Here is a 12,150-nt window from a genome sequence, read left to right on the forward strand (position 1 = left end):
AGGCTGGTGCTTGTGCCCCTGAGCTAAATTCTTAGCCCCAAATCTTTATCTTTCTTTTTAATGGACTAAGAAGAAATGTTGCAGAAAAACCAATATCAAAATTTCTTTTAGCTTCTCACATTAGGGACACAATATGATGTTTACACATGCAAGTCAGATTTGTTTCACTTATGAGTATATTCTCTAGTTGCATCCATTTACCTATGACCTTATCCTTCTTTATGGCTGAGTAGTACTCCATTGCATAAAATACCACATTTTATACATTCTTCAGTTGATGGGCATTTGGGTTGTTTTCAAGATCTACTGTTACAAATTGTGATTCTGGGGCCAGGGATTTAGCTCAATGATATAAGCACCTCCCTTGCAAGCTTGAGATCATGCATTTGATCCCTGGTACCAAAAATAAAAAAACCAAATTATGATGCTATAAACATGGGTGCACATACATTGCTGTAGTAAAATGTTTTTGATGCTTCTGGGAACATACCCAGAAGGGGAATAGCTGGGTCAAATGGGACCTCCAATCTTAGTTTTTTGAGGAATCTCCATTTTGATTTTCATAACAGTTGTACCAGTCTACACTCCTACCAACAGTAGAGAAGTGATCCTTTTTCCCCATAGCCTCTCCAGCATTTGTTAATGGTTGATTTCTTCATAATAATCACTCTTTCCAGGGTGAGGTGAAATCTCAGTGTTGTTTCAATTTGCATCTCTCCAATGACCAGTGATGTTGGACATTTTTTCATATATTTATTTGCTGTTTGTATTTCTTCATCTGAGAAATATGTGTTCATCTCAGATGCCCATTTTTGGACTGGGTCTTTAGATTTAGGAGGTCCGATTTTTTTGAGTTCTTTTTATGTTCTCGATAATAATCCTTTGTCTGAGGAACTGCTGGCAAACATTTTCTCCCCCATTGTGGGTTACCTCTTCACTATTTTGGTGGTTTCTCCTGGTGTGCTTTTGAATGAGATCCCAGTTGTTGATTCTTTGTGAGAGTTCCTGTGCAATCAGGAGATCCTGTGAGATTAGGTTACTTTTTTAAAAGCAAAATCCAGACTCTTTGTTCTTAAGGAGTTTATAATCTAGTTGGAGAAATAAAGCCAGCTCAATTAGAGTTAGGATCATAGAACTAAGGAATGTTTTATTTTGAAAGCTGGCTGGAAAACTGTTGAGAAATTTTCTACTAAGGTAGAACTTCCCCTATGAGGTACTCTGCAAATAGTCTTTTCAGTTCTCTATAAAAGTTTTCTAATGAGAAGCCCGCTATTTTTAATTTTTATGTATTTATTTTTAATTAGATGAGCAATATGTGGTGGTACTTTCCTATAATCCCAGAACTCTGGGAAGCTGAGACAGGAAGATACAAATTGGAGCACAATATCTAGACAATTTAGCAATTTAAAGAGACCAGGTTTCGAAATAAAATAGATCTTGGTTTCATTTCCTGGTACAAAGATAAAGAAGGAGGAAAAGAAGGAAGGAAGGAATAAAAGAAAAGAAAAATTACTACTTCTTCCTTCCAAGTGAGTTCAAGTGTATATATATTTCTCCCCTGTTTTTCCCCAGTACTTTTGTGCTTTCACATTTCTTCATTTTCTTCTCCCCCCACCTCCTTTTTTTAAGTGCTGAGAATTGAGTCCAGGGCCTTCAGACTCAGCCATGTCTCTCCAATCCTCTTTTTTCCCTTTTAAATTTTTTTAAGGCAAAGTTTTACTGAGTCACTAAGGTGCCTGGGCTGATCTAAACAGCTATCTTTCTGCCTCGGCCTCCCAAGTTTTACGTTTCAATCTTTCTTCCATTTGGAAATTGTTTCACTATAAAGTGTGGGATAGTGAGAGAATCTGGCTTTCAAGTTTCTCAGCATCTTTTTTGTGTGTATTTGAGACAGGGTCTCCCTATGGAGTCCAGCCCGGGGGTGAACTTACAATCCTCTTGTCTCAGCCTGCTGAACGCTAAGATTACGGGCCTGTGCTGTGACACCTGGTTTCAGTACCTCATCTATTTTTTTCTGTGCTGCTGGAGATTGAGCCTAGAGATTTATGCATACTAAGCAAGGCTCTACCCTGGGCCATACCCCAGTCTTGTCTTTTCTGGAATAATCTACCTTTTCCCACTGACTTAAAATATTTTTAAAATAAAAAAAGAATAAAAATTTAAAAATACTGTTTTAGCCAAGCACAGTAGTATACATCTGTAATTCCAGCACTGTGGGATGCTGAGGCAAAGGGATTGCAGGTTCGAGTCAAGTCTGGGCAATATATTTATTTATTTATATTTATTTAGCAATTTACCAAGACATTATCTTAAAATAGAAAATTTTATTTTTTTAATGGAAAATTTTAACCAAGCATATCAATGCATATCCATAATCCCAGCACTTGAAAAGCTGAAGTAAGAGGATCCATGTGAATTTGAGGCCACTGTGGGCTACACAGTGAGTTCAAGGCCAGCCTGAACTACACAGTAAGACTCTGTCTCAAAAAAGTTTCTTTTTCTTTTTTTGGTACTGGGAATCGAACTCATGCTTATCAGGAAGGTGCTTATACCACTGAGCTAAATCTCTGGCTTCTTTTCCTTTTGAAGGAAAAGAAGGGGTTTGTGAGGACTGGGGATATTAGTGGCACAGTGCCTGCCTCGTAAGTACGAGATTCTGAGTTTGATTTCAGGTAACAAAAAATAAAATAAAATAAAAAGTTTGTGAGCCAGCATGATGGTGCATGCCTGTGACCCCAGCATTTTGGGAGATTGAAGCAGAATTGAAAGTTTGAAACCAGCCAGAGCAATTTAGCAAATAAAAAGTAAGTAATACATAATAATAAGTATAATAATAAGAAAGGCTGAGGTTGTAGATAGATTTTCTGTCAGACAATAATACATACGGCCTCTAGTCTAACCGCCAGTGTAGTCCTTGTTCCCAAGTGAAACTTTTTCTGGCTTTTACTGTCTGCAATTCCACCAGCATTTTGCCCTTCTGAGCTCTGGCCAGTGTTGATCATCAACCACTCCTCACAGCATTCTAGAGCTTCTCCAGCTGGCATCTCCAAACCTTTCCAAACTCCTCCTGCAAATCAGTTCCAAGGCTTCTAAACCATGCAGGCAGATAAATTACAACAATGATCCCACAAATACTCCTGGCACTAATTTTCTATATTAGCATTCTTGTCACTGGGGTAAGATTTAAAGGAGGTGATTTAAAGAAGGAGAGGTTTGTTTTGGCTCATAGTAGTTGTTTTTTGGGGGTGGGATAGGGTGGAGTGGGGGTATTTGGAGACAGGATTTTGCTTCATAGTGCAAGCTGAACTCACTATGTAGCCCAGGTTGGCCTTGAATTCACAGCAGTCCTCCTGCCTCAGCCTCTCAAGTGCTGAGATTACAGGGCTGTGCCACCATGCCTGGCTTGGCTCACAGTTTCAGTGAGTTCAGTCAACTGGCTCCAAGGTAGAAAGAGTGTGGTGGAAGGAATATTGGAGGAAAGCTGCTCTCTGCATGGTCACCAGGAAGCAGAGAGAGAAGCCAGGAGGGAAGAGCCTGGGACAAGTGTGCACCCTGCTTAGGGAGGGTAGGAACGGGAACAAATAAGTAAATAAGAATTTACAGCATGTGTACAGGTTCAAATTCTCTATGATCAATGTGATCACTATGTATATCCAAAATGTATGAATAAAATCTGATAAGAATCAAGGTTGGGGATTTAGCTCAGTGGCATAAACACTTGCTTGGCAAGTACAGGAGGTCGTGAGTTCGATCCCCAGTACCAAAAAAAAGTTATTTCAGTTTTTTTTTTTCTATTTGAAATAGAATGGACGGGGCGGGGGGGATTATCCAGTTTAAAACAATTAGGATTTGGGATGGATCTCAGTGGTAAGAGCACTCGCCTAACACACACAAGGCCCTGGGTTCAAAAGGAAAAAAGTAAATGACGTTTTGTCTCTGACTGGGTTAAATTCACACATCAGCTGATTGGGAACTGATATCTTTGTGATACTGAGCCTTCCCGTCCAATACGCGTGTGTTCTGCCTCCTCCTGGCCGGCTTTTTAGGTGCCTGCTCTGTCAATACATCAGTCTGCACACTGGGGTTGACAGATGGAGAGTTTTGTGGGCCGAGGCAATGCTAGTGGACAGAGCAGCTGGGCTGTCCAGTGTCCCATCTCTGCTGACCTGAGCACCGAGGGGACACAGAGGGGCCATGTGGGGCTCCCTGGGGCATGCCAGGGGAGGCTCTTCATGAGGGGGCCTACTCCTGCCCTCTGTCTCTGTCACTTCATTTCAGCTTCGAGGCTCTGCTTTCCTTTCTAGACACACGCAAGCACACCTTCAGAGCTGTGCTTTTGCTTCTTCTGCCTGCTGTTGTGACCTGGAAGTTCCCACAGCTGCCTCTTAACCTCCACATCCCAGCTCTGTGTGGGCTCACCAGCGGCCCCACTTAACAGCTTCCTCCCTGCCTCTGTCATGCTGTTTTCTCTTGCTCTCTTCCTTCCCTTTTTGTTTCCCTCCCTCTCTTCTTCTTTTTTTCTTTTCTTTCTTTTTTTTTTTTGTCTTTTTCCTTTTTATCGGTACCGGGGATCGAACTCACGACTGCCTGCTTGCAAGGCAGGCGTTTATGCCACTGAGCTAAACCCTCAGCCCCCCCTTCTTTCTTTCCTCCTTTCCTTCTTACCTACCCGTCTTTTGTGTACAGGGGATTGAGCCCAGACATAGCCTTTGCATACATCTTCAGCCCTTTGTGTGTTTTATTTTGAGGCAGGATCTCACTAAGTTGCCCAGGTCGGGCTTTATCTTGGGATCCTCTTGTCTCAGCTCCCAGAGTGCTGGAATTATAGGGCTGTGCCACCACAACCAGTTGGTTTTATTTGTTGCTTGCTTGCTTTCACTCTTTTTTTTTTTTCCTTTTAAATCTATTTTTTTTTTTTTTTTTTTTTTTTTTTTGTCCTTTTGAGACGGGGTCTCACTATGCAGTTCAGGCTGGCCTTGAGCTCACTTTGTAGCCCAGGCTGGTCTCGAACTCGCAACAATCCTCCCACCTCAGTTTCCAGAGTGCTGGGACTACAGGCGTGAGTGACCACACCCAGCTCTATTTTTGGGTTTTTTGAGACAGGTTTTCACTGGCCTTGAACTCACAGCGATCCTCCTGCCTCAGGTCCTGAGTGCTAAAATTATAGGCCTGACTGACTACACCAGTCTTCTCTTGTTTGTTTGTTTTGAGATAGTCTTACCATGTTATGCAGGCTGGTGCCAAAAACCCAGGCTCAAATCATCCTACTGTCTCAGCCTCCTGAGTGGCTGGAACTATAGGCATGCTCTACACCTGGCATTCATGATATTTTCTCTCTAATGCCAGTTTTAAAAATTATTCAGAAGATATATATGTTTGTTGCTTCCCTACTCCCATCATTAGAATGTAAGCTCCAAAAAACACAGGAGTTTTATTTTCTCCTCCCCTCAGAGCCTTGGACAGTGCCTGAGCCTTGCAGGCAGGCACTCAGTAAATAGCTGCTGAATGGAGGGTGACTGGGCTTCCTCCTCTAGCTCTTGGAAGACGATTTTCCTGACCACACCACTTTTCATTTCCAGGTTCACCTCTCTCTCCTTGCTTAATTTCCACAACCAAACGTCTCAATACCATGGAAGGGTTTTAGGAGGAATCATTCAGCCTGTTAGGACTCCTGCTTAATGTCCAGTTTCTCACTTTGCTCCCAGCCACAGAGAGAAACGCTGAACCTCACCAGCTCCCTTGCAGAATCCAGATAGCCGACGGCTGCAGTACTCTTGGAACCCCTCCAGTTTAGTAACCCTATCAAGAGCGGAAATGAGGTTAGCTTGGCAGGAAATGAGGTCAGTTTGGCAACGGATTGTGAAACATCGAACAATGTGGGGCTTAACACTCCTGTGAGTTAATGCAAGTCATGTGGTTTGGCAGCGCAGTAAGAAGATCACATGGAGTGTGAGCTGCGCTCAGAGAAGGAAGATCCCTGAGAAATGGGTGCTCGATGCTTCCTGTGGACGTTGCAGGGGAGTGCAGGGGTGGCTGATTCTTCCCAGTGTGAGACAAGACCTCTCTGTAGAAGAATGACTTTGGCCAAAACCAATAAGCACCATTTATTGGAGCTACCATGTCCCATGCTAAGCACTCGTTACATTCCACCTTCTTTTTCTCTCCTGTACTAGGGGTTGAGTTTAGGACCTTTACACTGAACTATGTCCCCTGGCTATTTTTGATGTTTTAATTGGCCTTGAATGGATTCAGACTTGCAATCCTCCTGCCTCAGCCTTCCAGAATGCTGGGATTACAGGCCTGTGTTACAGTGGCCTGTGTATTTGTCACTGATAATCTTTTTTGAAAGCAGAGATATTTATTGAGGGAAAGAAAGCTTCTGTCTGAGAGAGACACAAGGGATCCTGAGTGAGTTGCCCTCGATAATCTTTCTAATAACCCTTTTAAGCAAGAGATTACAATTTCACAGAGACAGAAATGGAAGTTTAAATGACCAAAGGAGTTCAGCATAAGAGTGCTTGTACTAGCAGCACTTGGGCTGAGGCCGGAGAACCTTTGAGTTTGAAGTTAGCCTGGGCTCCCTAGCAAGCCCTTGTCTCAAAATAACTAAATAATAACTAAACAGCCAAACAAACAAATAAAATAAAATAACTCACTAAAGAATCTGCCTCAACTTCCCGAGAGCTGGGACTCAGGCATGTACCACCACGCTCAGCTTCTCGAAAGTTTTTGAATCTATCCTCATCTCTGAAATGAAATGAACACATGTGAGCGTCTAGCATGGCATCTGACGCACTCTGCATGCTGAGTCAGTGGTTAATTTAATGAAGGAGCTGAATTCCGGTGCTCCTTGCTGAGTCAACTGCACGGGAGTAACTTCCCTTTGATCCCAGGGCTCTAAGTCAGTCTTAGTCCTCTGAGACCAAAGGCCACCCCACGACTTTCAGTTTGCTGAAATTGCAAAGCCCTGGGGGGAAGTGTTTGATTGGCCAAGCTTTTGTCAGGCCACAGAGTGGCAGCCAGAGGAAGTTTCTGTTGGCAACACTGCCAAGGACATTTGCAGTTCCTTAATGAAAGGGCAGATTCCTGTATTAACTGATGTGGTAGCTAGTGCTCAGGAGTTATAAATAAGCACGCACGAAGGTTAGTTTTCCATAATACTGTGATGAGCGTTGAAGGCAGCAGGGTGCTATCTGACTGTAACCCCAGCACTCAGGGAGGCTGAGGCATGAGAATCACAAATTCAATGCCAGTCTGAGAAATTTAGTAAGACCCTGCCTCAAAATGAAAAATAAAAAGGCCTGGGGATATAGTTCAGTGTGAAGGTACCTGGGTTCAGTTCCAGTACAACACACACACACACACACACACACACACACACACACACACACAGAGCAAGGTACAGCACTGTACTGCCAGCTACGCAGGAGGCTGAGGCAGGGGAATTTTGAACTGGAAACCTACCTCAAGACAGTGTAGCAAGATCTCGACTTAAAAAGGACTGGTGATACAGCTCTGCGCCAAGGCCCAGGTGCAATGGCCCCAGTGAGGGGGATTATCATAATGCGTTCAAAATAAAATATACTAGGAGAAAAGAAAGAAGGGAAAAGATTATCTATCTATCTATCTATCTATCTATCTATCTATCTATATGGATAAACATAATAGATAACTACTACACTACTAATCTGTAGTTCATCAAACAAAGCCAGTTTGTGCTTTCATTGTTCAATTGTTTGATCATTTTTTATGCCTATAATTTTTAATCTGAACAACTACTTTGAAAATAACAATATGTAATATATTAACCAGTGTTAATCTCCTATTATTTTGTTTTAAAATTCTGTGGCACTTTTATTTTGTTTTTTTAAATAAAAAATAAAATAATAAAAATATATCAATTGTATCAACTATTTTGGATTTTTAAATGCCTTTTGTTCACTTCCTTGGAGGTGGGGGCAATCAGATTTGACTACGGGAATGCAGGGATTTGCCATCAACTCTAAGCACGTACAGTGCTCTCTATCGTGGTAGAAGAACCAGGCATGTAAAGAGGGGCAGCCTCCTGGTGCAAATTCTGGGGACCTTGGCCATTCCAAGATAAATGGTACCGCTCTTACTACATTCTACCCCCGAGCTCATTCCCAGCCCTGCAGCCACTCCCTTTTCTGCCCGTACTGCAGACTAAACCCAGGGACTTTGCACTGAGCTACATTTCTAGTCCCATGATTTATGCTCTTTTTAACATTTATTTTTACGTATTTAGTTTTCATGTTTGTTTGTTTTGAGACAGGGTCTCACTATGCATTTCAGGCTGGCCTCACCTCACACGAATCTTACTCATTTAATTATTTATTCTTTTTGTGCTTCTGGGGACTTCACACAGGGTTTTCCCACCACGTGTCAGCCTTAGTCTTTTTTATATTTTATTTTGAGACTGGATCTTGATAATTTGCCCAAGCTAGGCTAGAGACTGTAATCCTATTCCTGCAACTTCCCAGAGAGCTAGGATGATAGGCGTGTATGCACTGGACTTCAGTCTTTTTCAAGATTTTTAGAGACAGTGTCTTGCTAAATTGCCAAGCTGAGTTAGAACTTGGTGATCTTTCTGCCTCAGCCTCCCAAGAGCTGGGATTATAGATGTGTGCCACCACACCAGGATAAAATTTTTTTTGAATTTTTTTTTTATTTTAAAGGGGGTAAAATTAAACACAACATAACAGAACAAAATAGGACATAAGAAAACAATGTAAGAGATATGTATTTCAAAGCTAGACAACCTGAGATCTTCACTATCTATCATATTGTTTCTTGTTTTCTTCCAAATAGTTGTCCATGTCTTCATACACAGAGAATTCATATAAAACAACATAGTATAAAAGTGATCCAAACTGAATGAGGAAGGCGTTTTAGGTCTTCAAAACCAGACAATAGGGAAGTCACTAATGGCTATTGTAGAGTCTCCTATTATCTTCAAAATAGCTGTCCATAGTTCCATATACATTGAAGTTCAACAAAACAAAACAGGTGTGTGTGGGGGGGAGGGGTTGCTTGGTTTCCCGGTGCTTCAGGTCCCAGCATGGCTTGGGTCCCAGTAAATACCTGTGGCACCTGTGCTGGGCCATTCGAGCCTGCCACGCTCACAGCCGCTCACCAGAGGGGGCAGGTGCTGCTTCAAGCTGTTTCTTTCTAATGAATTGACCATTTCACTGCCCAAGTTCTGAAATGGCCAACAGTCCATAGAAAGACATCTCTTCAGGCACCTGCTTGAAACCAACAGCATCAGGAAGTTGCCAGCTTTGATTCAAGGCCAAGATAAAAAATTTTTTTATAGATAGGTTTTGCTATGTATTTTCGACTATCCTTGAACTCATTATGTAGCCCAGACTGACTGCAGTCCTCCTGTCTCAGCCCCTCGTGCTAGGATTATAGATGGGTACCATCATATCTGGTTTGAAAAACTTTTTTTATATTATGAAAATGGTAAAGGTATTTGTTTGTTTGTTTGCTTGAATAGAATCTCACTCTTACTGGGTGTGTGGTGGCCACTGTGCCTAGCTTACAATTCTTTTGAAGTTAAAAAGGTTCACCAGTGATGATGAACCTTTGAGAGACTGAGTCCCCAAACTGCAACCCCAAACCCACTTATTTATCACAAAGTGCCAACCCTGAAATTAAATCGGAATACTGAGGTTTTAGCTTAGAAAAAACTCATGCATTCACATCTTTTGTCACTGGGGATTTAGCTCAGGGGCATAAGTACCTGCCTGGCAAGTTCCAGGTCATGAGTTCGATTTCTGACACCAAAAAACCCAAAACAAAGCAAAAACGTCTTTTGTTTTAAAAGAAAACAAAATAACAGCTTTCCATGATGCAAATAGCTTTTCACAGTATCCTGGAGTATGGATATCTGTCTCCTCTGACTAGTTTGGGGACAGTTGTAAGGGCTATCCTAGCTTCAGAGGCCCCTGAGGGCTTGCCGAGGTCTCTGAGGCCAATGTGTGATGGCTCAACACCTCTGTACTGTACCTAGTCCTTTTTGCCCCATGGTTTTTGGATGTTTCTGAGAGACTTCTCAGCAATTCACCTCGACAGGGATTTGTGCCTGGCCTGTAACAGCAGGCTAGAAAGCATTAGGAGGTAAAGTAGGTGGATGGGTTTTCACATTTTGCTGTTTTGTATAAGCTTAGATAGTGGATAAGAATTGTCAGGTTACATGTGGTAATCATGGCTGTAATTCCAATATTCTAAGAGAATGAGACAGAAGGATCATAAGTTCCAGACAAGCTTGGGAAATTTAGGAAGTTAGTAAAACCTCATCTCAAAATAAAAAAAGAAAAGTTGGGGATGTAGCTCAGTGCAAAGGTCCTGCTTCAGCCACTAGTATCACACACACACACACACACATACACACACACGTACACAATTGTGGGTTGAGGGTGTAGCTCAGTATTAGAGCACTTGCTTAGAATTTTTGCTTCCCAAATCTATTGTGTAGCTTTAAATTTGTATTTAAATATTATCATTAAGCCAGGAATGGTGGCACGCACCAGTAATCTTAGCACTTGGGAGGCTGAGGCCCGAGGGTTGCCAGGAGTTCAAGGCCAGCCCAGGCTACATAGGAAGTTCAAGGGTGGCCTGAAATATAAAGTGGCCCCTGCCTCAAAAACAAAACAAAACAAAACAAAACAAAACAAAACTCTGCTAAATACTGTATTGCCATTATGTAGAAAATATGCCAACAATGCTGAAATAACTTAAAAGAAACTCACGCCCTGCCCCTCTTCCTACCAGGCAGTCTCACTACCTGGTTTGAGTCATTTCACCCCGTACATTTCCCTTCGGTGGCATCACACACAGGCAGATGTTTGCCTGCCTCTTCACGTAGAAGGAACTACATGCTGATGCCAAGGTTTCTGTGAAGATGGATTTTCACTGCTGTATAAATGATGGAAGAGCAAGGCCGAGCTGAACTAGAGCAGGCATCTGGAAGACTCCAGCTTTGAGTCCAGACCAGGTAACTTAAATGTATCCTCTGAAAATGGAAATTCCTGGAGGATGTCTGCTTAATGTCACGCAGCTTCTTCACCAAAGTATTAAAACCAAAACCCAGAGTTTGGCTATGTTCTCTCCACCAAAGAAAGTCGCCATTTTCTAAATGCTGTCTGAGGTTTTTGATTAGGGTCTTCCTCTAGGTGGGCACAGCAAGCTTCTGCTCTCTGAGGGCAGAAGAATACTTGTGGGAGGGGAAGAGAAGAGCAGCACCTGTCCAATGAACCTGCCTGTCTGGGGTCCCCCTGAGGGTGCAGCTGTGGGCCTCACTGTTCAGGAGTTCCCTCCTGCTCTCCCTAATGCTCCTCCAGGGCCCTATCTCCAAGTTTCTTTGGACTGTCCTCTCCAGGTGCTTTGGAAGCATATCCCATGAGTCACTTTCACACATCCACAGATCTTTCCATACGAAATCAGGATCTCAGGTTGGCTGCTGAATAATTTTGGGGATGCAGGAATGGTAATTAATTGTTTGAGACAGGTTTTTGATAAACTGCTTGGCTGTCACAGAATTTTTAATCTCACGTAGAGTGGTTGGAAACTTTTCTTGAAATGAGGAACTTGAAAATTGAAGAGTAGGCTTTTTTTTTTATCTTCATAAGAACTTTGAGAACAATAGTATGCAGTAAATACTACCTGTAATGTTTAATTTTTAGCTAAGGTTTAATTTTCTCTTAGCTTTGAAATAGAAACTGAATTTCAGTTAAATCTTAAGAAATATTAGGGCTGGGGATATAGCTCAGTGGCACAAGTCTCTGCCTGGTATAGCACAAGGTTCTGAGTTTGATTTCTAGTAAAAAAAAAACCAACAACAATAATAAATTTGTAACAACTGTACTATGAAAGTCAGAAGTCACATTCTTAGGATTTCTCTTGTCTAGATGAAAAACTACTGGGTCTTACCTATCAAAACTCAGACACACTGGGTGTGGTGGCTCACACCTGTGATCCCAGCACTCGAGGAGACTGAGGCAGGATTGTTAAAAGTTCAAGACTGGACTGGGCTACAAAGTGAGCTCAAGGCCATCCTAAATTGCATAGCAAGACCCTGTCTCAAAAACAAAAAGCAGACAATAATAATAAAAGAAGCTCAGAGATGTA

General features: G+C 42.1%; 1 non-coding gene across 1 annotated transcript; it reads right to left on the reverse strand.

Moving 5' to 3' along the window:
* Positions 1-9,177: 9,177 nt before the first annotated feature.
* LOC111753459 (small nucleolar RNA SNORA2/SNORA34 family) lies at positions 9,178-9,314 on the reverse strand. The gene has a single exon (XR_002788250.1). It is a non-coding gene; the product is annotated as a small nucleolar RNA SNORA2/SNORA34 family (small nucleolar RNA).
* Between the last annotated feature and the right edge of the window lie 2,836 nt (positions 9,315-12,150).

This window comes from Cavia porcellus, unplaced genomic scaffold (assembly GCF_034190915.1).
Source record: "Cavia porcellus strain 051 isolate PalLab524CR breed Dunkin Hartley unplaced genomic scaffold, mCavPor4.1 scaffold_5, whole genome shotgun sequence".
Lineage (NCBI taxonomy): Eukaryota > Metazoa > Chordata > Mammalia > Rodentia > Caviidae > Cavia > Cavia porcellus.